This window comes from Sylvia atricapilla, chromosome 5 (assembly GCF_009819655.1).
Source record: "Sylvia atricapilla isolate bSylAtr1 chromosome 5, bSylAtr1.pri, whole genome shotgun sequence".
In the NCBI taxonomy this organism is placed as follows: domain Eukaryota; kingdom Metazoa; phylum Chordata; class Aves; order Passeriformes; family Sylviidae; genus Sylvia; species Sylvia atricapilla.
Window position 1 is genome coordinate 56968624 of NC_089144.1, and position 24868 is coordinate 56993491.

General features: G+C 43.2%; 1 long non-coding RNA gene across 1 annotated transcript in view; it reads right to left on the reverse strand.

Annotated features, from left to right (window-relative positions):
- The window catches only part of LOC136361573 (uncharacterized), a 230469-nt gene that overhangs the window by 77624 nt on the left and 127977 nt on the right, over positions 1–24868 (reverse strand). The gene's annotated exons all lie outside the window — the stretch shown is intronic.

A 24868-nucleotide genomic window follows, 5' to 3' on the forward strand; every position in this document is an offset into this window, starting at 1 on the left:
TGTATGGTTCAATGACACCAATTTCCTACAACAGCAAAGCAATAGAAAAGTAATTATGATGTTTTGTTCAACTGATAAAAAGGGATAGAAATCTAATCACTAAGAAGCAATATCAGGTATCTTCATCTGCAACAACATTTCTGTGTTTGGATATTTTGTATTGTGGGGAAAAGGCAGAGATTGAAAATACATTAAATACAGCAGCTAAAGATGGTGAATGGATAGAGAAAAAAAAAGAAAATGTGTAAAAATAATGTATTTCAACATAAACCAAATCCTCTAATTGGTCTCTGCAATTTATTAAATTAAATTCATCACAAATCATGGGTGGTTTCAGGTTATCCGCAGCTGTGGACTTTTAGAGTTAACCTTGATAAAAAGTGATCACCCTTCTAACATACAGGCATCTGTGACTGTGCAAATCTCATTGGATTGCTACCAGCTGGAAAACCAGAGCGTGGAGCAGAACTCTGACCTTTGTGCTGCAAAATCGGAGGAAACAATCAACTGAAGGAGATAAAGGAGAATCCTCCTCATTAAGGAGGAACTGGTACAGAAATCAAATTCACTTGTGCAAAGATTCACTTTGTCAGCCAGCCCACCGAGGCAAAGAACTCCACCTACTCAGCCAGCCGCAGGGGCGATCTGGGAATTTTAACTCGGAGCATTAAATTAATCAGAGCACTGCTAGGACCTGGCACAGCAGGGGTTGGAGGACTCATTTGCTGTGGAATCCTGTTTGTGGAAGAGCTGTAGGAGCAGACCAGGCTGCTCTTTCATTCTAGCCGGGGAAACAACAGACATCCAGTGACATTAGCTCCGAGTAAACACAGAACAATCAAAGGAGCTATTTCTTCACATAATATGAAAGTCACCACTGTATTGAGGACAAGCACAAGTCATATGTTCCTCTTAAGTCCTACTTAATCCCTGCTTTGAGGATTTAAAGGACATTCAAGTGATTCATAAACCCTGTGTGTGTTGTCTGCACAAGAATGATTTTTTTACCCATCACAGAGACAGCTGAGCCATGGGAAAGTTCGCAGTGGGTCTCAGCAGTGGAATGATGCTGCTGTGTTCAGGAAGGCCTGGCTGAGGCTCTGTCTCACTTGCAGCTGTAGCTTTAACATCTGACATCCTGATAATCCAAACTTATGGTTTATGGTGTGCCTTGATTCCCCAAAGGGTTCTGCAAGTAATGTATGTGTCTTACCGGCATCATTACATATCTGGCTGAGAAAGCAAGTCAAGGAGGAGCTTTGCATCAAGCACAAGCCAGGAATAAAGGCAGGAGGTCTCTTCTGGCAGTTTATTGATCTGAGCCAGCATGACCAACTTCCTGTTTTCTAAAATAATAATAAAAAAAAGGAATAGAGAAATATCTGCTTGTTTTCAGAGGATATGTCCAGCTGGAAAATGGGCTGAAATCAGCAAGACAGCAAGACGGTGCCTAAATATTGCTGCTTTTTGAAGGTAACAACCAAACTGTGAAAGATGGCTTCAGATCCCTTTTGCACAGTGTGTGTGAATTTATTTTGCTCAGATTTTTGGTTTATGCCTCGTTGTGGTGATCTGTTCTTGTTCCTCTTGCTTTTTTTTTTTTTTTTTAAGTTCCTTGGCAGTGGCTCCTGCATCTATCACAGCTCCGTTCTGCACCACACAGCGGAAAGGAGATTATTCAGATCTATAGTTCTGTCAAATGACACTCCTTAAGATATGGTGTAAGCTTAAAAAGGTGAATTTATGTTCTGGGTTTTATACCTCTTTGTGCCTGAGCCACTTTGGTGTATAAAAATCTTTCAATAAAAGCAAAAAAATATGTCCACCCACCACTTGCTGGGGCCATGAGCTCTGAGAGGTCTTTTGTAAAAAGACTGATACCTTCATACCTCCTTTCTTAAAAGGAAAAAAGAAAATTTAGAGATACTATTTACAAGGGCCTGGAGTGACAGGATGAAAGGGAATGGCTTCACACTGACACAGAGTAGGATTAGACTGGACATGAGGAAAGAATTCTGTGAGGGTGGTGAGGCCCTGGCACAAGCTGCCCAGAGAAGCTGTGGCTGCTCCATCCCTGAAAGTGTTCCAGACCAGGTTGGATGGAGATCTGAGCAACCTGGGATAGTGGAAGGTGTCCCTGCCCATGATAAGGGTTGCAACTGGATGATCTTTAAGGTGCCTTCCAACCCAAGTCATTCTATGAGTCCATGAAATTCAAACATGTTGCAAGACGCAGAGAAAAACTGGCATTGAAGAAGTATTGGAGACAAACTCTGGGCAGGGTGTAATCTTTTTTTTTCATCTACAGAATAAGTCCTAAAACCTAGATGAAGTTCAAGACGTTGGATTCTAGTCCCAGAACCCTGGTTCTCACTTGTGACCCTCAGCAGCAGCAGTGTTAGCTTGGTCCACACAATTTTCTTCCCCTTCCCATTTTTCATCATGCCTTTCCTGTGTAGACTGTAGTCTCTGTGGAGCAAGAGTTTGCATGTCCATGTGATAGCTAATTCAGGTGGCCCCGATCCTGTGCCAGTAGAAAAATATAAAAATCTCCAGTTAGACCCTCAGCAATGCAGCTGGAAAGTTGGAGAGGGAGCAACAGTACCGTTTGTTCCTAATGGAGCCTGACCTCTGACTCTGTCCAGCTTTGATCACTAAAGAAAAGAAAGCTTTCCCAGATCCTTTCCCACTGCTTCCCCTGCTGTGCTGTTCTTTTTTGCTCCTAGATGGTTCCCCAGCTGCAGCAGGAACTCCCAGCTCTCTGTCCCTTCGGGGGGAAATGGTGTTCCCTGCCACCAGAGGTGTCCTGGATGCAATTATAAACCAGAGGGATCTCTCCTGTGGCATGAGGAATAATGCATTTATTCTGGACGTTTAGCAAGAACCGGTGATTCAAAGATTGTTGACCCCACTGCAGCCCTCCTTTCCTTCAAAACCCCTCACAAATTCTCTCCTATAAATCCATCTTCCATGCTGGAACACCTTTGGCTTTGCAGCAGATGGCAATGCAGCACTGCCCACTGGCAAGATGAGCCAGTTCATTTTTCCATCGTCTGCATCTTACTATGAAGCAGCAGAAAAAGAGGGGAAAAAAACCTCACTTGGCAGCTGATATGTTGCAGTTTATCTCTTGTTGTGGGCTCTCAGCAATATGAGCACATTGATTCAAATAACTGAGGAATAAGCAAATGGAGAAGTCCGGAGACAGCTGGCCCTTACTGACATGGTGGACAGGGTCCTGAAGACAATCCACAGAGTGGATAAAATTCCAACCTCAGATTCCTAAACAGCTCAGATTTCCCCCTGCTTTTCCCATAGGAGGGGCAGAGAATATCCCCCTGGTGAAGCATTGAAATGGAACATTTTCTTGGCATTGTACCTTTCCTATCTGCTCTCTCCACCCACTTTCATCACATCGTGTCTCAGCGTTAGCCTGGCGTTTGGGCACGTGATGCTGTGGAACTAAAAATGTGAGGTTTTAGCAGATTAGTCCAATCAACTTTCAGTTGTGTGAAAAACAAAAGCAACCTTCAAATGGGGAAGCAGGTATCACAGCAAGGAATGCACAAGATATCCATGGGTAGATTTAGTTCAATTAAAAATATCCATTTTACTTCTCATTTCCTTTCTGTGCTTTTAATCATTTCAATGAAGGCGAATCAAGAGCTTTCAACTTGCTCAGGCCCACGCTAAGTTAAAGCTCATATTTTATGAAGGAACAATTTTCCAGTATCCTATTTTTTGGAGCTAAGCAGTATTTTCCATGGGCCACTGAATGTCTTCAAAACAACAACTGAAGCTTCATAAATACAAGCACAGCCTTCCTTTCCCTCTGAAACTTTGAATCTCTCTTAGAAACTAAACAAGGATGGACACTTCAAGATGACAGTTCCCTTTCCAAGACCTGAAGAACTTAACAGAAATCCCTCTTCCTGTTCTTCTGCCTTGGTGCTGTGGCAGAAAGGAGCTCTGGAGCCAGATTCAAGCTCTTGGTGCAGTGCAAAGCCATGGTTTCTAATGGATTCACTCCTCACTGAGGATGCTAAAAGAGTGAAAAAAAGAGTCAGCAAGTTCAGATACAGCCTCAAGGAGCAGTCTCCAGCAGCAGATAAGTGAGCAGTACTAAAAGATAGAGACCATCATCATTTTTCCAGGGAGCTTGACAAAGTTTGCAAAGAAAACAGCATTTCTGATACCACATACAGGAAATGCGATGCTCTGTTTTAAATCAAATTAGGCAAGAGACACCAACATTTCAACATCCCCCCCAAAAAAGGTAATGCATTCAAAACAAAAGAACAACAGGAAAAAGAAAGGGATGTGAAAACATCATAGCTAAAATGTGCCTTTCATCTTGTTGTGTCAGGATCTGAATTCTTACAGATCAGCAGTGTGCTATTCTGCTGCATACTTGTGAAACATCCGTAAGAAATTTTTGGGTTGACTTGAAAACAAAACAAAAGTTAAAAAAAAAAAAAAAAAAAAAAAAAAAAAGAAGAAGAAAACTATTTCAACTAAGTCCAAGGGACCATTTTGTATTTCCAAATGCACAGGATAAGTCACTTGCAGTCAAAATTACCTTTCCCAGCCCAGTGGCATTCATTTCGGCTCTGCAGTGTTCTTGCTGATGTGTGCTGGAGTTTTGACTCATGTAAATCAGGATTTTTGTGCCTGTGCTTGTCTGTGCAACAGAAATAGCAGGCAGCAGCACGTACCTAGAAAAAACTGACCTAGCTGAGAAGTTTAAGTTGATTATCTTGGAGTACAAACCTGAGAAATTAAGGAAAGAGAGGGTTTTCCTGTGCTGCTTTTACTATGGGTGAAGCAAGAGCAGAAATTCAGGGTGGACAGCTGGAGGTGGACTCCAAAGCACAGCAGAGTCCAACAGCATTTATTTTCCTGAGTTGCAAGAACCTGATGAACATGAAAGTCCCTGCATGGGTGGACACAAGCATTGGCCATCTGGATATAGATAAAAAGACAGTGCAAATTACAGAACAGACTTCAGTTATGGTGTCTTAGACAAGACTCAATCAACCAGAAAAGTGCGGACAGAAATCTGATGGTTAATTCTAAAGATTGATCTACTCAGTGCATCAAAGATTGACACAGTTCAGATACCTCAGATCCTTGGAGACAGGTATTTTCCTAAACTGGTTTTCAAACACTGAACTTCTGTCTCCAGTTACTATTGTGCAGTTGTGGGATTTTTCCCCTTCTTAAATCTGATATCCCAGAGGTGCTACTGCTGTCCCAGGTGGGTTCAGCCTTGGCCAGTGGCAGGCCCATCCTGGAGACTCCTGGAATTAGCTTGGATACAGGTGAAACTTCCAGCAGCTTGTCACCCCTGCTACCAAAACTGTGCCCTGCAAACCCAGTGCATTCCAAAATGAAAATAACTACAGTGAAATGTTGCATATTTTCCTCAAACGTCCTCTATGTATTTTTCAGGCTTAATTGAAGCTGATTTTAGGATATTACCTGTTCAAGGTAAAGCTAGGAATAGCTTTTCTGCCAGAAGCAATTCATGCTAAGTGCATTCTTTGAATGCAGGCCTGGCCTTTAGGGATCTGCTTGTACAATGCAAATGTGCAAAAATGGATGTGGAAATAGTAAAAATCCTTGCACACAGGCTCTTCATTTGAGCTTTCTTGTCCATGGAGAACAGGAGTGCAAAGTTCAGCACCTAGACTTAAATTGTACCTTGGAGTATTTTGCCATGTTACATTTTCTTTCTGTGACTTTCCCAAGCAGATGTTATATATCAAAATATGATCTCAAAGGAGCTTATTTGCTTCAAAGTGTTACCTATTGCTAGCCAGGATTTCTTCATAATTTTCAGTTTGAACCTCCTCTTGGTCAGTGTGAAGCCATTGAAAGTCATGGCAGGGCATCCTACTATAGAGAGGGTTACAAAATATGTCATATAATGTTTATCCAATCATAGCCAAAATAACACACTTTAATTCACACGGCAACTCACAGCACCACTGTGGGATGACACAAAAGTGGTGAAGATAGTAACTGCAGAAAATTCCTACTGGTTTACCAGGAGAGGGAACATGAAGCAGGACTATTTACACAGGCCTGGAGTGACAGGACAAGGGGCAATGGCTTCACATTGACAAAGCAGGTTTAGATTGGATATGAGGAAGAAATTGTTCCCTGCGAGGGTGGTGAGGCCCTGGCACAGGTTTCCCAGAGCAGCTGTGGCTGCCCCATCCCTGGCAGTGTCCAAGGCTGGGTTGGATGGGGCTCTGAGCAGGGGGTTGGAGCTGGATGATATTTAAAATTCATTCCAGCCATTCTGTGATTCTGGGAAAGTGGTTCCAGGTGGTCAAACCACATCTGTCCACCACCCCCTCAAGCTGTAATTTGAATGAAACAGCACAGGCCAAACATTGCTTTAGCCTTTTGCTCTTTGGATAATATTACCAGCTCTCCCAGGCTTGAGTGTAAGGAGCTTAGCTCTGCAGCATTATTGTGACTAATCTCATCAGAGACTGCTGTGGCAGCCAGGCTCTGCTAAGACAGACGATGGGGAGGATCTCAGGGAATAAGGGAAAGGCAGATGGGGAAGCCCCGCATAAATCGTAAAGAATATGAAATAAACATTCAAGAGCTCAATGAAAATCCCACATTATAAAACAAATACAAAAAAAAAAAAAAAACCAAAAAAAAACAATGTCTGGTCTCAGGCTGTTTTGCACCTAAAAATATCAAAATCCCATTTCTGTTCTTTGATAGACTGAGAGAATGTAGGTCTGTATCAGACAAATCTAATGTGGGCATGAACCTATATGGAGCAATTCTTGCTGGACTTCCCATGAGTTTGAAATTCATTTTACACTTCAGAAGTGCTACATTAGTAGTGGCAAGTTCACCAAATAATGTGACTCCATATCCTGAAAATTAGTTTATCCTCAACCTCAAGGCACCAAAGTTACCTTAGGAAAAGTTGCCTTTCTTTTTATTTTCTTTCTGTCATTAAAAAAAGAAAAAAACCGCCTGGCTGGAAATAATAGAATGATAAGAGCGGATGCCTGTCTTAGACTGTGATGAAGACCCAAGAAGCTAGGACATCTCAAGCTTTCCTATGGTTTCCAACAGAGACCAAGAAAGACATTTGTACCACAGAAAGGGCCAAAAGGATAGATCCAGCCCAGGGAATTAGATGGGAAGAGACCCTGGGCAAGGTTATGAGCTTCCAAGAGAGAAAAGTTTATTGCTGGGTATCTGCTGTAACTGTTCTGTGGCTACAAGCTTCCAGAGTAATGTAAAATGTGCTTTCTCCAGTGATTTTGATTATTTGTGTGCTAGGAACTCACCTGTTAAGGCAGCATTTTCTTAAAAAAACCCAACAAAACAACAATTAAATGGAAAACTTGGGTTCCTGGAAGTATGTAGGCGCTGAAAAATGATAGTCATGAAGACTGGGGAAAATCACATCATGATTCCACAGATGGGCCTAACCTTTGTCAGATCTGTTGCAAGACATGTCAGAAGAATAGAGAGCTGTCTAGGAAAACATAAAATTGCCTGAAAGAACACATATTTATCCACTCATATCTGCCCATCCCTTCATTCCTTGATCTTGTCACACCCTGACAAGACATGCTTCCAGCTTCCCTTCTTTCCCCCCTCACACATCTATCCAGGTAATTACTGGGCATGATAATTATAGGAAGCTCTTAAATCCCAATAAATGCTACCAAGCTGGCTACTCAGAGGCTTCCATGCCATTGACTTTTTATCACAGTAATGATGATTAGACTGTATTGCATCTGAGTACTTATAGAGGTTTACCCCTTGATTAGACTTAGGGAGAGGGGCGAAATACTGTCAGAAATGGGAAGGAGATATTTCAGCTTGGAAAGAGGTTATGTTTTCAAATTTTGACTTTCAGAGCAGTGGCAGAATAATAAACTTGTAGAGATTCCTGGTTTTAGGCTCTGGTTTTCTTTCAGTGGCTGAGAAGTGATGCCTCTGCTGCTGTGAGGGCTCTGGAACAGCCAGTGCTGTGGAAACTTAGTTTATCACTGGATAACTGATGTCCTGCAACATGAGCTTAATTTCTCAGGCTGTACTTGCAAAAGGGCCAAAAGCTTGGCTTGCTACTCATGGCTGTGCCTAAATTCCATCAGCCAGCATCACCAGTGGAAATCCCAAGGTTTTCCCTACCAAGAGCAAAATCAGAACCAGGGTGGGGGGCAGTGGACACAAAACCAGGGATGTTGCACCTCCCACCCTCCACCTGCATGTTGGCCAGGCATTGTCTCAGAGTTATCTCAGTCCTACCTGCCTCCTGTCTCCATCCCACCTGGACCACGAAAATCATGCAGCTCCCTGCACCATAAAGTTTACTAAGCACAAACTAGTTCCTGGCCTAAACTCACAGAGCTCAAATGCATCCTCTGAAGGAAATGCCTTTTGAATCTCGAATTTCTCATGATTCAGAAGTTACTCAGACCCCTTCTTTCCAGCACATCTCACAAAAGGCACCATGTAGTTTTGCTGCCTGGAGATCTTTCTATTCTGCAGCAGCAGCAGCAGAGTAGGACCAGGATAAGGAGGGAAACACAAGGTAAGTGAACATTTGGCATTCCAATGGATGAAAGGTGAGGAAGAGATCCTGGCACGTGGTGAGTCAAGAAAAAAGAAAGTCAAGAGTCAAGAAAAAAATCAAGGAAGGGTTGACACAACTGCACATGAGAGGAGTATGCTCTGGGTGGAGAATGGTTGCAGGGGACCAGCAGCATTGCAGGGGCTACAAATTCTTTAGAAGACTGTGGGTGAGTGGAGTGAAACAAGGTTTATCAGACCCTTCTCCTGATTCCAGCAAGTGGCTCTTACAGATTCTGGATATCAACAAATACATCAGAACCAGGTGATTCATTCCATTTTGGGTGCTGTAAGTGCCGTGAAGTTCTGTGTTCAGCAAACAGTGATTCATGAAGGATGAGTAAGGCCCAGCAGTCTGTGGCAAGAGCCGTGGAAACCTGCCAAGGCCACAGCAGCCCGTGTGTTCTTTGTGTCACAGGACTGCCGTGACATGCCAATCCCTTCTCCTTCTTGTTTTCCATGGAAGTTGGTCCAGACTCCTGGCCATAATCAAGGCCCATTGGATGCCCAGGTCATTTTGTACCAAGGCACAGCTTCTGATTCTGGGCAGAATTGCTTCTGGAGGGCAAAAATAGAAAATATCATCAGTACTGTATCTCTTGGTATAAACTGAGGCTCTGGTTCTGCCTGACACTGAGGAGAGCAGGACAAGACTTTAGACAACAACCACTGTTCCTGTCTGAGAACAGCAATATCATGAGACTACAATGAAGTCTATGAGAGGGACCAAATGAAAAAAGCCAAAGATATGTCAGCTGAGGAGGAAATCGGTTAAAAGCGCCAGCCTTTGTTTCTTCAGCAAACTGCAATTCAAAGGCTTGACCACTGAGGATATCAAAAGGTAGATTTTGCTATTGAGGCTATTTTATATTCCTGCTGAGAGGTCTACAAGAAGAATGTTTATGCTTCTACTGCTTTGAAATGTTTTATACCATCCAGCCTATGTTTATTTTTCGCTTGTATCCCTACTCACTTCCACTGACACTGAATATACCCAGAAAAATAGATGTCTTTATAAATTCCAGCATCTCCCTCTGTGGAAAACTCCCAGAGCAGGACATGGCAGCTGTTTAGCAGCACATAACACCCTTGTGCACCACTTCAGGGTATGAAGGAGTGCAGATCCCCATATCCCATTGCCATTGCAAGATGAAAGCACAGATACTTAGGGTATAATTAACCACACTGAATTTGAGCAGTAAGCTAAGGTTAATGGTCCTACAACACTTGAGAAAAGTGTAATTGATCTCTTAGAGAGCATGAGTGATTAGGAGACGGGTTTGTGTCACTGGGAAGGTAGTGCTATCAACACCACAGTGTCCACTAACAGTGTTCACAGGGCACCCCTTCACCCAGCCTATTGAAATGCATGTGCTTCATCTCCCACATATGCCAGCACCTTATAAAAATGGCTGATTCCATTGCCTTTTGTGTTGGCCACAAACAGAGGAACTGCTCAAATAGGGATTCATACATCTCAAAAAAATCCATTTCCTACTCCTCCCAAAGTCAGGTAATGCTGCTGTCCCCATTTCATTACACCTGAGTCTGGACTGCAGTAAATTACCTCAAACACCAGGAATTGCCTTGGTGTGTCCAAGGTGATAAAGCCTGAGGCACTGAGGGTGTGGCAAACTGAGATGAAAGAATCACAGAATTAAAGAATGGTTTGGGTTGGAAATGGCCTTAAAGATCATCCAGTTCCACCCGCTGCCATGGGCAGGGACACCTTCCACTGTCCCAGGTTGCTCCAAGTCCCATCCAACCTGGCCGGGAACACTGCCAGGGATGGGGCAGCCACAGCTGCTCTGGGAAACCTGTGCCAGGACCTCACCACCCTCACAGGGAACAATTTCTTCCCAATATCCAACCTAACCTTCCTCTCTGTCAGTGTGAAGCCATTGCCCCTTGTCCTGTCACTCCAGGCCCTTGTCCAGGGTCTCTCTCCATCTTTCCTGTGGGCTTCCTTCAGCCACTGCAAGGCCACAATGAGGTCACCCCAAAGCCTTCTCCTCTCCAGGCTGAACAATCCCAATTCCCTCAGCCTTTCCTCCCAGCAGAGCTGCTCCATCCCTGTGATGCCCTTGGTGTCCCTGCTCTGGGCTGGCTCCAGCAGCTCCCTGTCCTTCCTGTGCTGGCCCAGGGCTGGAGGCAGCTCTGCAGGTGGGGTCTCTCTTAGTGTGGACTTACAGACTTGGTCTGGTCCCATGATGACACTCCAGCATGGGAGAATCCACCTCTGGAAATGAGAGGGAAAGAACAATAAAAAATGTTTGTCTGATCAAATTTACCAGAGTTCTCTTCCAGAAAAAGTTCTGTGGAAAAGCTGTTCAACTGCAAACCTTTTCTTCCCAACAAAACCAAACTGAACAAAATAAAGTCAAACAAAACAAACCAAAAAGTTTATGGAAGGATGGAAATCTTTCCCTTTTCCATTTCCATTCATGGATTGATTTTAATTCACTATCTTGTCTACCCCATCATACAAACGGACTAGAACAACGAATGATCATTCTAATTGCATGCCCTTCCTTAAAGCAGATGTGAGCCTAAATTTCCTTCTGAACAATTGGTTGTATTTCTACTTGAGCTTTTCACTGTAGAACAGAAATAGATCTTATCTGACTCCAAAGGGATTGTTAGCAACGGGCAGATTAGAAGGAAAACAGATGCTGGGGCAGAAGAGAGGTAGTTCTGCTCATATTTTTAATCAGATCTAGATGTTGTCCCCAGGTTAAGAAACACTGCAGCCAGAGTGGACCTACCCAGGGCTGAGTACGTGTTTAAACTGCTTCTGCAGAGAGATGTCATTTCCACCAGGCAGAAGCTTGGAGCCATTTGAGTGCACAGAGGACACAATCCCGTGAAGGACAGTCTTTCCACAACCTCCTTCATCTTGCTGCCCTTGGATTTTGAGAGACTTTTGAAAAGGATGTGTCTTTCAGCAGGTGAACCCCTTGTTTCTCTGGTGTCACATGCACACCTGAATACCTTTATTAGAAAGGTGAATAAGTGGCATTCTTCAATTTTCTAAGAACAGAAATTTAATTCTGTGGCCAAATGAAGGCAGCTGGATCCCAGCCACTGTCTGCCCATGCTGTTAAAAATTCCTCTGAAGTCCCCAGTGTAATGCAGACTGGTTCACAACGTGAAGAATGCACACAAAACTCTCACTCAGAGCGCAGTGAGCTGCAGCTGGGAAGGATTTTGGCCCCCTCATATCTGTCTCCTTCCCTGTGCCAAGCTAAAGCACCAGGCATTAAGATGCTGAGCCAAAAGGTAGCATTTCCTACAGAGCTCTGGTTGAGAGGCATTTGAAATATGACAGTGCAGACTAGAACTCATGTTTTCTCCATGGCAAAGAGAGGAAGAGCAAAAAAATTATTTTCAAGGGCGCAATACTGCTTGGGTCATCCAGTCAGCAGCAGAAACTTGTTAACAGGACAATGAACACCAAGTATACCTATATTTGGGTATTTCTAAATATTTGTGTTTTCACTTTTAAGCCTTAAGGAAAGCTCATGACCCTGCAGTTGCACATCCCTGTGGCAGAGAATCTTGTCCACTAATTCTTGCTTTAAACCTGCATCGTGCCTTGAGAACAACTCACATTAAGTGGCAGGATAAGGATTAGAAAGGTGCAGGCTAGTATTTTGCCCATTTAGCAATAGTTGAACTTAAGTTTAATCCTGGAGATGCCAGCCTATCACATTCTGAGCTGGAAAATGTTCTGTTTAATACATTTTTCCATTGTTTGCCCACCAACACTTGAAATCTTACTAAGGCAGCATTTGCTTTTTTTTACAGTTCATTTCTCTGCTAAAAAAATCTTTAAAAACAGGCAGTTAAGCAGTGTAAGACCACAGATGGACACCACTAATCATCATATAAACAAGCTGAAGCCCCTTGTTTTCCATCAGTGCTGCATCCATATCAAATGTGTGTCTGAACAGCCACCACAAGGCTACACACTGCTCATGTTCCGACATTAGTGCCCACTTTTCCTTCACCAGCCCATTGGAAAGAGGAAAGGGGAATTTGCCATCCTCTCTGGATGATAACTGCAATTCTGAGCTTTCACACCTAGAGCTGAGAGCTGGATTTTTAGGAGAATCCAAATAATGAACGAGGCAAACACTGCAATGGTGAAAAGAGAAGTTGTGGCCAGCTCCAAACACTTTATCTAATCTGGTGTGACACGAGACACCTTTTGTCCTTATGGCACTTTAATTGTTGACAGTGAATTGTTGACTGATTGAATTTCAGTTTGAAGAAGCTTTTTGAGATGACACCTCAGTGTGGGGCGTTTTTAGGATAGTTAACCTTGCTATTACGTCAGTTACGTTAAGACAGCCAAAAAATAGCTTTTAAAATGAAAATATAAGTCTTATCCAGCAAAGCAAGCAGCTGTTCAAGCTTGGCTTCTTTCTTGATGTATATTTAGTCAAATGCACTGAGCCTGCAAGGGACCAAAAATAAAATATCTGTAGTGTGGCTTTCTGCACCCCCACATCCCCAAAATCCCAGCAGCTCACAGATATACAAAACCAGCCTCAAATCTGAGCAGCAGGGTCTCCACTAGAATATATTTGCCTAGCTCAGCAGCTGGACTTTTATTTAACACAAACCAATATCCAAAACCTGGAGAAAGCTGCTACGATGCACTCTGTGCTCTGCTATCCCCACTAGTGCATGGAAGAAGCCTGGAAATCCAAGTGTTCTCAGACGGCCACAGTTTCGAGTATTTAATCATGCCAAAACTCACTTAGCCCTTGAAATCAGACAAGATCAAGCTTATGAAGTGTGGGAAGCTCCTCCAGCATTCACTCAGTGGCAATTTACTGTAACTCCAGTAATGAGTTCCTCCCATGAGGCACTTGCATATCTGAAGCACTATTTCCTGAGGCTGTCATGTCATTAATTTCCAGTGTTTATAGGCCAGTGGAGCTCCTGGATTTGCTGTGTGTAAAGGCTGGGAGATTCTAATGCATCTGCTGCAGTGCAGAGCACAGGTATCAAGCCTCTTCAGAGGGAGGAGTTCAAAACAGAGGACACCCTTAGAATTGTGAATACAAGCTTGTGAACACATTTGCTTTCAAATTATCATTTAAGCCCAAAGCTAAACATTTGCTCATCAAAAGTAGGTTTTTAATTTGGTTTTCAAACCCACTCTATGACAAATCAGACAGAGGAAATTTTCTTGTATTCTCCCAACCTGAGTTCAAAATTTTAATTGTGAACCTTTTGAATCTGAGTAACTCTGAAAAAAAACACTGCTATTTGTTGTTGCTGTAATGAAACATTTTGTTCCAAATGGGAGCAATCTCTCCTTTGCTTTTTTTCCTTTTTTTTTTTCATTTAAAGTACGTTTTTAATCCTGAGTATATTTTTTTCCTTTTACCTACCAAGTTTTTTTTAATCAACCAAGTAAACAAAGACTGTAGTACTCCATCAACTATTCTATGAGGAGCTACAAAGGGATTTTAAGGCATCAGCAATGTGCCTGTAAAACTCTGGATTCTGACCAGAGGAGGGAAGATGCTGAAGGCAAGGCAGAAGGTTAAACAGTAGAGTAAGCAGCATGTCAGGAAATGCAGAGAAGAGTGTCATTTATCTTTATCCAGAAGTCTTTTCGCTTGATAGAACTGAAGAACCCCATTTTATAGGAGGTACCTATAGGACTTGCAGACTCAAAGTAATTCCATCTAAATTTTAAGCCCATATTTCCATGTGTGTGTGTGTGTGTTTGGTGGAGGGATGGCACCCATGGCAGTGGCCCTGCCTTGGACTGGATGATCCCCACAGGCCCCTTCCAACCCAAACAGTTGTGTGATTCTGTGATCATAAATTATGCTATAGGATTTGGACCACAGCAAGAATTTATCACCAGAAAATTCGTCAAGACATGTAAGAAGTCCTTAGGGAACATGTGATCAAGTAACTGCTATTTAATAGCTTTCTTATTGTTCTTCCCTGTATTCCTCCCTTTGTGAATCACACTTTTATTTCTTGAAAGTCATATTTTTTCATTTTAGTGTTCTCTTTGAAATAATTACCCCTTTTTCCTCTCTCACTCACACACAACCCCCCTCCCCCCCAAAAAAAATAAAAGCTCACAAAAAACCAACCAAACAAAAAACCCACCAATGTGATTTATACCTACATCTCCTCTAAGGCAGTTTTGACTTTTAAAGCTTTGAATATTTTTCCTTTCCATAAAGTTAAGGAAGCAGATCATTTATCTGTTGATTCCTAACACTGCTGCAAAGTAGTGAACTTTTAATGTATTGATTTGTGGTAGCAACCAGGCAGTCCAGAAAAACCTCTGCCTAAACATCCTACAATCCAAGAAGGTAGAGGGGATGTTTTATGGGAAAATGAGACATGGATTGATCACACACAACATGGGACACACACCTGAATGCTGAACACATCAGCCTGTCTCTGCCTTGGCTATCAGCATACAACAGCTGTGGTAAAAGTGGGATTTGATCCTGGCTTCCTTAAGTCCCAGTGCTAGGATCCTGCAGCTCTCTTAAAATAACTGTCCAAATCAAAAAAAATAAAAAATAGAAAATATGAAATAGGCACTGCTGTCTGGAAACAAACTGGAAAGACACAGAATATTTGTGGAATAGAATTTTTTTTAGCAAAATATGACTTTCCTTATAGCTGCAGCTCTGCTCTCAGACTCTGCAGTCCTCTGAGCCTTAGAAATGTTTGCTTTTCAGAGAGATTGGACAATACGCAACTTTTAGCTGTACCCTTTGCCATCTTCCACAGGCACTGTGCCAGACAAATGAAAGTCATTAGCCTCCTTTCCAGTCATGCTCACTTGGAGGCTGAGCTCAACCACCCACCTACTCCCCAGTCCTTGTCAGCTGGTGATTTTTTACCTCTTCTCTCATCATCCTGCTGTTCCCAGCATCCCATTAAACCCTGCCCGTGTGTCTGCTGCTTTGCTTTTGCCCAAGAAAGCTCAGCTCTGCAAGCCCTGATAAGTGAATTTAACCTTCAACACGAACATCAAGTCTCACATGACTCAGGCACACAATTAAGCTTTGCAAGATAAGGGGCCAATTAATTTAATTGCCAAACAGAAAGAGGGAACTCCTACTCAGGTTTGCCTGAAATCATATTGTTAATTAATAATTTATTTATTTGCCATTTTACTTTGAAACCAGGAGGTAATGGAAATGTGAACAATAGCTCCCTGTTCCTCCCTTTAAATTTTAACTTTCCAGGTCAAATGGAAGCCTCTCTTTTAGTACATGTGGGAGGGAAAAAAAAAACCACCCAAATTTTCCGATGTTTCAGATAGAATTTTAAAGGCTCTACTTTTACTTTAATCAAGAAGTAGTGGGATTAAACAACAGTTACTACATTATCCTCTATCATGAGACCTTTGCACTAAACATGATTGTGATAACAAATTGTTCTGTGGAAAAATGCTCCAAAATTTGGTGGATTTGGCCAACCCCAATGGAGATGTGTTTATTAGTGATTGATTCAGGATTCTGAAAAAGGAGGGGGATGTAGAACACACCTGATTTTAAGTGGAGCATTTCAACGAATATATGTGATATCTGCTCAAATGGTGAAGGTTAAAAATTGCATAATAAGCATTTGACTAAACCACAAATCTAAATCTGGTTCTCAGAAGAAATGTTTTCAATTTTCCCCCCAGATTTCCCCAGGAATTTATTCAGGTTTTTTTGCAAAATTTGAATGTTGGTATAAATGTTAGCATTTTTCCCTGTAAAATGACCTGAGTCGGCCAGAAGTTCTCCAAAAGTCAGTGGAAGCAAAAATTTAATTGTTTCTTCAGAATACATTTTCCCCAGCTTTATTTTAAGTCCATTCTTTTGACACCGAAGATATTTTTTAATGTACAAATATCCTTTTATCATGAAATTCAGTGTGGAAATGGTCCAGAACTCATTCACTACTTCCATCCTGGAGCAGTGAAGAACCATACTTAATAACATATTTTCTATCTATCTAGTAACAATTTCTGCAGCATCTTCTGGGATATTAACATGCAGAGCAGAAGGAACACAGTCAACTGAGCCAATCTTTCCAACTCTGTAGATTCATTGCAGTCTCATCAGCTGCTTTCTTATCCAACATAAAATGCAGGAGCAAATGCGCCTATCCTCAAGAAACATCCTAGGAGTTTTAAAGCTTTCCAACAATGAACACAGAATCACAAAATTATTTGGGTTGGAAGGGACCTTGAAGATCAGCCAGTTCCAATCTCCTGCCATGGGCAAGGATACCCACTTTCCACCAGACCAGGTTTGGAGCTTTGTCCAGCCTGGGACGCTTCCAGGGATGGGGCGGCCACAGCTGCTCTGGGAAACCTGTGCCAGGACCTCACCACCCTCACAGGGAGGAATTTCTTCGCAATATCCAATCTAAACCTACTCTCTGTCAGTGTGAAGCCATTGTCCCTTGTCCTGTCACTCCAGGCCCTTGTCCAGAGTCTCTCTCCATCTTTCCTGTGGGCTCCCCTCAGGCACTGCAAGGCCACAATGAGGTCACCCCAAAGCCTTCTCCTCTCCAGGCTGAGCAATCCCAATTCCCTCAGCCTTTCCTCCCAGCAGAGCTGCTCCATCCCTGTGATGCCCTTGGTGTCCCTGCTCTGGGCTGGCTCCAGCAGCTCCCTGTCCTTCCTGTGCTGGCCCAGGGCTGGATGCAGCCCTGCAGGGGGGTCTCAGCAGAGCGGGGCAGAGGGGCAGAATCCCTCTCTCACAGGGCAGAGAATGGTAAAGAAGAGCAGGCCAGCAGGCAGTGCTCCTCCCGAGCTGGATTTCCCCAGTAAGGGAATGTGTGGTCTCTCCCTCTCTGGGAAATGCCCAAATGCAGTCCCAGGATGAGAAAGGAGAGACTGGACACACTCCTGGGCACTTTGTTTCTGTGGGAGATGGAGCAGCAATCAAGGTTCTGAGTGACAATTTGGAACAAGGCTCTTCAGCAGGATACAGGACAGGGATAAGTTAGTCATGAGCACAGATGAAGAGTAATCCTGCATTAGTCACACCACAGATAATAAGAGCTGGAAAATGATGACATGTGAGCCTCATGTTAAACCCACTTATGCTTAATTCTCTGTGCTGAATATAAATTGTTCTAAAGAACAACGCATTCCTCTACAGAACAATTCTCCACATCATGGCACTAACATCTCTGTCATCTTGATTTAGGCCATTGAAATGTCAGTAAGACAAGTTAACACTGCCTAAGGGCAGCTCTGTCCCATGCACCAGAAATCTTGTTCTATCATTTTCTGTTTTCCTGTAGTGCCTCATGAAAAGATGCAACTTTCGCACGCAGGGGTGGATTTGCAGTGGGGTTACAGGGGAGAGGGATGGTGAATCCCCTTTCTCCCCTTGTATACCTCCTCAGTGCAGTACGAAATATAAAGAATTAAGATTTAATGTTACTTGGTGTATCTCTGCCACCACCCTGGCCATGCTGTAGCCAGCCTACCATGTGGAAACGCTTCCCTTCCACTCATTCCAGCCCTAAATGCCTTGATTCTCCAAAAGTGTGTTTCTATGTCCCAAAAAACCCCAAATGAAAAGCCACAGATGATGACAGAGCACAAGTCAAGTTTTCCATATGAACACAAGGAGCCTGTCTGCCTTGCAACCACTTTGAAACCCAAAGATCTACAATTTCTACCATCAGACAGGTTTATTAGACATTAAAAACACAGAAAATATCATAAGCCACAGAATCACAGAATCAACTAGGTTGGAAAAGACTTCCAAGGTCATTGAATCCAACCTTTGACCAGTGCAACCTTTGACCACGCTGGTCACAGAGAAACTGGCTTTTGAAGGGCAGAATATTCCTGAGGAAAAGGGGAGCTACTGTGTTGCTTTCTGAGGATGCAAGTTCAACCTAAAAAGTGATAATGAATTTTTCTTTTGGCAAAAGTGGGTGTAGAGCCTGACAGCATTAAAACCCCCGAGGTGAAATTTGAAAATGCTAGCAGATTATTAGCAGCATATATATATAAAAAAAAAAAAAAGTGCAGAAATCTTCAGTGCTGAATTAATGAAGTGCTGCTCTCTCAGCCCCTTGCAGCCTGTTTGAAGAGAGGCTCTGAACCTCCTGCCACAAGATCACCTCACCTGAAGCCATGGGATTGTATGGTGCAGATGACACCCAACCAGGTGCCTCCTACCTGCTGAAGTTCTAGGTTTGTCCTGTCTGAAGGAGAATTTCACAGCAGGGGCTCAAAGGGACCTTGGAAGGAGAGTTAAAATTAATTTTGTAAACAAAAAATCTTTGGGTCCTGAGGGAGCTCTACCTACTCCTGCAGCTTTCTCTAAAGGTACCATGTAGCCTGAGACTCATAGGAAATATATTTTACCCATCCTGCTGGAGGCTGAACTTCTGAAACACTGTCACAGCATTTTTTCCTAATGACTTTGTGTGTTTGTCCTTGAAGAACAACAACTTTGATGGGGGGTGGGGCAAGGAGGAGAAGAAAAAAAATGTTCTCTGAGGATGCTGCAAGAAAATTATCACTGGCACCAGTGGGTGCAGTAGTTTTACATTCAGGCTGGGTTAGGAAGTCTTTTGTTCTTGCCTCTGGTTTGCAAGTCTTTTTTACACAGGGCAGTTAATGCCAATAAAAGGACTAAGCATCACTACCAAGCAGCTGTAACAGATAACACGGTGAGTATGGGATGGATTGCGTTACAGCAGGGAAGGAGGGGTTTGTGGCTCTGTGTTATACTAGGATGCTGCTTTCCCATATGGGGAGCAACTTCTCCAGTGGTTAAATTGATGCAGGGATCTAATTTATTTGTACTGAATCACTCCTTCTGTCCCCAACCTGGAGCACCCTCTCCCTGGCAACAAGGCAGCCTGAAGTTGTTCATCTCCTAGTACCAATGCCTGGGTATGCCAAGCACCTTAGCAGGAGGTTTCAAAGGCATTTCCACACTGCAGAGAACTGAAAGAACTCCTGTCTCTGAGGATTTTTACATTCTCATGGAAATAAAATTGCTAGGACTGACACAGCAGCATCCACCCCTTCCCTGCAACCCCCCTGCCCCAGAAGTTTCAACGTTGCCATCTTTCTTTTGCACACCCTGGATTTCTCTCTGAGTCCCAGGCTCTTCATTTCACCATACAATGGTTGGATCTGTATGCTCCCTCCTCTCTCAATCTGTTCTCAACCTCAGCCCTTCCCTTCCAATTCACTGTGTTTTTATTTACCCAAACTCACTTTCCTCCATACCCCACCCTGCTGCAGACCTTCCTTCACTGTATCCTGGCTTCCCCTTTCTGGTTCCTCCTGGTTCCAATTTGGCTTGCACTTTCAGCATCCCTTCCTCCCTCCTTCTCAGAGTTACCCCGCTATGCCCTGGATCCCCCTTTGCCATGACCTTTAAGCTTTCCCACACCAATATCTGGTATCCCAGAGGTGCCTCTCTGCCATCTTCAGGCATGTCAAACATCAGGCACCCCTGTGAAGGTTCTGAATCTCCAAGCAGGAAACCCAAAACAGTGTTGTACAAACTGAGTTCTCTCCAAAGGCATGTCTGGTACCTCTGGGCTCTGGGCTCTGTTTTGCTCCTACAAAGACTTGAGAGTCAAGCTTTGCAATCAAGCCACAACAAGGCTAATCCTGCATTTTTCTTGCAGTGTTTGCCTGGTGCCACAGGGTCTCTAGAATTTGCAGTGAGAAGTCCAGGTGTAGATCCATCTGAGACATGGCCAAAATATTGGGACATGCCCTCTGCTGCTGCATAATGGGGGTTTAACTTCCAGTGTCTTCTTCTGAGAGAAAAGCTATAAAAGAGTTTAACTCTCTTTTGCTAAAGGGTTTTTGTCCTTTTCTGTCATCCCTCTGTGTTACTAGTGTGTCTTTCACTAATATCTTCTCTCGCTAATACCTCCTTTTCATTTCTTCACTTGCCTTTCTTCCTCCCAGCCAATTTGGAAGCCCTTTGGCGATGGCAGGCCTGTGTGGGAATGGTTTCACACTGATAGAGAGCAGGTTTAGATTGGATATCAGTAAGAAATTCTTCCCCATGAGGGTGAGGAGGCCCTGGCACAGGTTGTACAGAGAAGCTGTGGCTGCTCCATCCCTGGAAGTGTCCAAGGCAAGGTTGGATGTGGCCCTGAGCAACCTGGGCTAGTGGAAGGTGTCCCTGCTCTGGCAGGGTGTTGAAACTGGATGATCTTTAAGATCCTTTCCAACCCAAACCATTCCATGACTCTATAGAGGGGTCAGGGAGGCAGCGTCCAGCTTTGCAATGAGGTCATTACAGGCAAGGCTGGAAATTTAACCCAGTCCTTGATAGGATTGGGCTGACTCCCACTGGGTTTGTTTCTCAGGAGACACCCAGTCTGGGTTTGGTCACTCTGTCTGCAAACACAGCTTTAGCTCTTAAGCCCTGGTCTTCTTCCCAGCACAGATATGAAATCCAGCAGATAAAAACTGGGATCCTCTTCCTGCGTCTTCCCCAATAAAAGAGGAATTTCTCTTCCCTGCAGAATGCTTCTGCAGAAGATGGTTGGTCTGTGTGTGCTGCTTGCTGTTCATTTAACTGCCCAGGCTGCAGTAAGCCCTAGTTTGTGTTGTTTGTTAAGTAATTTTGAGCAAAATGTCTGCTATAAAATATCTCCATAGCAAAAGGAACCCTTTCATGGCAATGTTTTCATTCAGTGAAAACTCTGGAGATGCAGAATCCTAGCTCCAGGAGGAACACTCTGATAAAAAGTGGTGTGAAAGAGTTCATTTGCCTGGTGTATAGCAAGTGGGTTTATCTCTCAACACCTGGATTAGGCAGGGAACTTCATCCTGCGTCTCCTGTCCCTTCTTTACTTGACCAAAGCCACATCCAAAGGGATCTTTCTAACCAGGGCAGGTATTTCACAGTTTTCCCTGCTAGAGTGTATCTAACCTGCATAAATACTTAAACACTTGCTGAGAGAGGAGAGCATTTTGCAAGAGATTGATCTGACAGTGCTCTTGTTCAGGCGTTCACACAGGATGTGGGAAACTGAGGTTCAGGTCCGTGCCTCAATGAATATTTAATTATTTATGGAAAGCAGAGCAGCTGCAGTAGGGAGGAGTGAGACACAGTAATGCCTCTGGAGTTGGGGCACTTACAGGGCATGTTGGAGAGGGCAGAGCAAGATGTCATCTCCAGCTCTCCCACATTCCTGGTGACTGTCCCAGCCATGGTTGGCTCTCTTGCTCTGTTACCTCAGAGGAAAACTACAGAGCTTGCCCCTGTCCCACTGCAAAAGTTTTCAAATCTCTGTGTAGTACAAATTACTCCACTTCAGGCATTTTTCAGCTTTACTGATCTCTGTTTTTCAGTGTTAGTGTTCTTTTACACTGTACAAATATTTAAAAGGCAAATTAAAAGATTTCTGTCTCCCCTGTGACCTTTCAAGGAAGCAGTCTGAATAATTTCAGCCTGGATTCCAGGGCCCACTGGTCTGGGCTCACGAGTACTTTTGTGGCTGAGAAAAAAAAAAAAAAAAAAAAAAAAAAAAAAAAAAAAGTTAATGGGGTTTATATTTGGTTTGGACAGTCATAAGGTTTGAGGTCAGGCTTGCAGAAGCAATTTCCGTAGACTAACACCCCCAAGCTGTGTCTTATAAAGTCCTTAAGGATCAGGAGAGGAGGTTGTAAAAATAAAACACCCACTCTGAAGAAATATGAGTATTATGTTCTCAGGCCTCACCACAGAGGTATTGGCTTATCACCTACAGGCACTCCTCATGGAATCCAGGAGCTCAGGCTCACTGTTCCACAAAAAGTCCCCATGCAGAGGAAGGAGTGAACATTATGTGGCAGGAGGGGTGAACTTTTGAATTTCATGGCATCTCTGGACTTTCTTCCCAATCCTTTACTCTCCTTCAGTTTGTCACCCCCTTTTGATGCTTGCTGTTTGCACCAGGTCAGAGAATTTATGATGTGAAATCCCAAAGCTTCATCCTTGCTTATGTTCACACAGTCACCCCCGGTCATTTCTGCTTGGCCACTGTAGTCCTTCGTCAGTGTGGACTTTAAGCCTGTCAGATCTAACTTTGCTGCTCATCCCCTCAAATACAGGTGTCCCTGGCTGCTGACTTCAGCAAGCACTGGTTCTCTTCAAAGTTTGCACCGTCTAAATGCCTTCAAAACCATAAAATTCTCCTTACAGCAAATGGGTTGTGCATATTCATATCACTGCTTCCTCATCTTCCAGCTTGCTGAAATCCTCTTTAACTTAGCAAGGAGTGAACACTGAAGGTGTTGCTATCCATCAGGGATTCTTGACAGACAGGGATTTCCCTGCTTCAAAGCAGGGAGATTTCCCTGCTTCAAAGCAGGGAAAGGGCATGAGTGAGGAATGGCACCCAAACTTCCTATCTGGTCCGTGACTGGGGCAGCTCTTGCTCAAAGGAGCAAAATAAGAGCCCAGATCTGATAGACTGCTCCTAAACAGGACATGACTGCCTGCAGACTGGAGCTAGGACTAGTTAGGAAAGGTCAGTTCCATGCCAGTTCTTTCCTAGCACAGGCAGTGACCTTTCCAGCTCCCAGGGATGCTCCACACACACGTAGGTTTAATGCAACAGACACAGCCTTATTGCCAAATCCAGCAGGATGAAGGACCTCACTTTTATCTTACTCAATTCAGAAAACCTACAGCTTGTGGGGAAGGGTAAGATATTTCCTATTTTGCTGCTTTGTGAAAGGCCATTTAGCAATAAATATGTAGCAGAGGAGGTAAAATTTGTTGCACAATCCATCACCCTGACCTTTGCAGGAAATAAAGCTCTGCTTCAGAGCTCATCAACAACAACTCATGGCGTGATTTACTGCTGGAGCTCCCTAATTTTATGCTAATGTAAGTCTATTGATTTCTGCAGATTTGCAGTGGTATTACATGGGAGGAACATGAAAATAAACTGAGCACTCAGTGTGATGAGGGGACTGTGTGACAGAGCTTGCCTGTGTTTTCCAATTTTATCATCTGGCTTAATGAAAGCCACTACTTCTCCATGCGCTCTTCAATGCCATCAGTCCAAGCATGGTGTTAGTTTAAAAAAGTGATAAATTACCTTCTCTTACTGCTGTCTGGATCTAAAGCTATTTGTGGATTATTGCCAGTAGGTATTTAAAGAGAAAATTAAAAAAAAAAAAAAAAAAAAAAAAAAGAAAAAGAAGAAGAAATTAAAATCAATTCAGCAAATGCCCCTAAGTAGTACAAACAAAGGAAGATTTGTAAATGACCCTGATCTGTCACCAACAGGGATGACAATGTTTGGCTGTATTTTTTCAGTTGATTTATAACCACCCTGGAGAGCAGGGAAAGTTGGCTGAAATTCTTGTGCTGCCACTTATTTTTCTATTTGTTGAGTATTTTTTGTCTCTGTACTGAGCACAAATGTTCTCCTTTGGGCTGCTTCTCTGACTTTTTGTTCATGCTGCAGAAGGAAAAACATGAATCCCTTGACAGCTGCTATTCTGGTTTATCAAAGACTTGCTTAAAACATGTTAGAGTCAAAGAAAGGCTGCTGTGCAGCAGACACAGGACAACGGGGTGAAAAATGATGTAAAGACAACTCCTTTGCAAAGCAAAGTTTAGAAAGCAGAGTTTAGTGTGAAGCAGAAAAAGACATACAAGTTCATTTGACCATATGACTGGGAATAAGGAGCACAAGGATTCTTCTTGCTAGGAAAAAATAAATCCATGGGGCTTCCTCAGGTGGAAGAGTGTATTCATTACATTTCTGGCAGTGGATCCTCAGAAGCATAGAGAAAGGGTGTCTCATTTTTTGAGAGAACAAGCTTTGTACCTCACACTTTGTTCAGGAGCCTGCTTTGGTCTCAGTGTCTGCCTTCTGACACCTGGATGGATTCATTTCCACCACAAGCTCCTGTGTACACCTTCTTTCAGGATGATGCCTGTCAAAACAAAGCCATGAATTCAGCCACTGGCACTTCCCTCTCCCTGTGGTCTTATCTCTAATGCAAACTAGAGATGAAAGCTGTGCATTTTTTAGAGGAAGTTTCTAGATTTGGGCAGAATATGGAATAGGGATTATAGCTAGGGCAAAATGATTCTCCACAGAGCAGAAGAGGAGTGGAAGAGCTAATTAAATGCCATGAGGATGGAATAATTGTACTACTAAATTATAGGGAATAGTAGGCAAAGAGTAACACCATTTCCATGAAAGCTCAGAAGACCAAATAGGAAAATGACCAAGAGTTACT